The following is a 2,500-nucleotide window of genomic DNA, read 5'->3' as shown; positions in this document are numbered from 1 at the left end:
TTGTTATGTGTCTTTTATCCAAAAACAGAAGGGAGGTGGTGTGCCTGCATATGGAAGGTGACAAGTGGGTGGCAGCCCTCTTGTCCTCTGACTGACATCTATCCTCATAAAGATGGAGGTGGCTGACTGTCACGTGACCTAATGCTCAAGGTAGCTTTTGTGTCCAGCCTCTAGGTGGCCTAGTTTGCATGTGCAGAAAGGTGAGGAGGCTCCCTAAAGCAGCCAGAACTCTTGACCATCCACAGACATCCTCATACTGTCTTTTGTTATACTTTTAATTGCCAGACTCTGAATTGGTCAGTCTAAATTCTTTTGGTTTAATTAAATTATAATTAAAATGCATAATAAATGAAAAATATAACCAGTCATTCTGAAACTCCTTTTGTGTAACTCAGACTGTAGAATAAGCTAGCTGCAAAGTTACAGTGATCCACCTCCCTCTGCCAGCACTGCCACAACCACTGCCTGTCAAAAGCAAAAATCATAAAAAGGAAGAGGGGAGAGGGAACAAAAATAAGAAGATAAGAATCGTAGCCGGTCATAGTGGTATACAACTTTCATGCCAGCATTTGAAAAGCAGAGGCAGGCTCTTACTGGATTGAGGCCTACAAAGTGTCTTCAAGACAGCCAGGGCTGCTTACACTAAGAAACTATATATGAAAAGAATAAATTTAAGAAAGAAAAAAAAAAGAAAAGAAAGAAAGAATGGAAGGAAGGAAGGAAGGAAGGGAGAGGGGGGAACAGAGAGAGGGGGCAGAAGAAAAAAAGAAAGAAAAAAAGAAAAAGAGAAACAGGCAGACTTAGGAGGTAGTGTTACTTGATTGGAGATATCATTTCTCTGTGTAGGCAGGCAGGCAGGCAGGCAGGCAGACAGCCATAGTTGTTTGCTTTAGTTTAGCTTGGTTTGGTTTTCAGGAAGTGTTGCCGAGGTCATACACAAGCACAGGCCCAAGAAATAAATAAATAAATAAGAAACACACATCTGGGGGGGGGGGCTAGCTTGGCCATGGAGTCACACACACACACACACACACACACACACACACACACACTAATAAAATCAGGACATCCAGTGTCTTGGCCATCAATAGTGTGACATTCATGTCTTAAATTGCAAACCAGAAAGTCAGTTGCCCACGTACAAGTCTCTTTCTTCCAAGTAAGATGTCAGTTCCCAGGGAGGCCTTGGGAACTTAAACTTTACTCACTCACACCCTACTCAAAATAGAAGTCTGATTCTAAGTAGTCTGTGCACTGAATCGGTGGTGTGGGTGTCTCTCTTGTGTTAGGGCAGGGCGGGGGTTCCATCCCCAGTGCAGGTTCTAGGAGCAAATGCCAGAAAAGTATACACATGTGCGGGTGTAGGAAATGCTGCTGGGTGGTCAGTTTGAGTCCAAGCCTATTGCAGATAACTATAGAACAAAGGAAGCAGTTCGATTGGCTTCTATCTTGATTGGTTTCTGAGGACACATCCAAGGAGAATATGTAATCAATTCTGGCAGTAACAGCAGAAACAAGCTGTGAGAAAGTGTCCTTATAATAGTAGTTAACAGCACAAAATGGCAGGCTAGCCAGGTAAGAGGTTACCTAGCCCTTATCTAATCTGAAGTAGGCCTTCACATTCCATCTAGGCCTTACTCTTTTACCTATACCTTAACAGCCAGCAGCTTTGCCCTCTGAGCACAGGCATGTATAGATCAATGAATATCTTTCTCTGTATTCATTTATTTATGAGAGACAAAGTCTCTGTACATGGTGCAAAAACATACAAGACAGCCCAGGCCGGCCACTCAATAATTTCTGCAGGCATGTGATGGAGGTAGGGTGGGCAAGTGGCATCCAAACTGTGTGAGCAGTTCCATGCCACTTAGTTATCATTATTTGTTTTATGTATGTATGTATGTATGTATGTATGTATGTATGTATGTATGTATGTGTGTGTGATTACTTAGTTAGTTTCGTATTTAATTGAACCAGGGTTATTGGGGGGGGGGAAGGAAATTTTTTTCTATATATACAAGCAATTGTAATTTGTTATAGTGTCCCTCCCTTTTGTGAAGATTGCTAAAGAGAGTCAAGCCTCTCTTGCTCTCTTTTCTTGGCCTCCCTGCCCTGCCTCATAATAAAAGGTGAAGAAAGGCCAAAGACATGGAGGAGAAGGGAGGGGGGGAAGATAACAAGTATGATATTAAAATAATTTTTGATAGACTCACGCACTCAGGAAGAGAACATGAGAGCCTCAGTGGGACCCTGTGTCTGGGTCCCTGAGGGTAAGGGAAGCATAACAATCCGTAGGTCTTTCTGGCTAGCAGGTAAAATTAAATCAAATGAAAAAGTGAAGTAAAAATCGATTCGAGGAAGATAACAAGTATGATAGTAAAATAATTTTAATATTTTAAATGTTCCAGGACAGCCAGAACTATAAAGAGAAACCCTGTCTCAAAAAACAAAATCAAAAACAAAAACAAAAACAAAAAAAAAAAAACCCTAAAAATAAAAA

The sequence above is a fragment of the Mus caroli genome, unplaced genomic scaffold (genome assembly GCF_978045245.1).
Source record: "Mus caroli unplaced genomic scaffold, Mus_caroli_1 scaffold_33, whole genome shotgun sequence".
Classification (NCBI taxonomy): domain Eukaryota; kingdom Metazoa; phylum Chordata; class Mammalia; order Rodentia; family Muridae; genus Mus; species Mus caroli.
The sequence above is the reverse complement of the archived record's forward strand: the minus strand, read 5'-3'. Positions refer to the sequence as shown.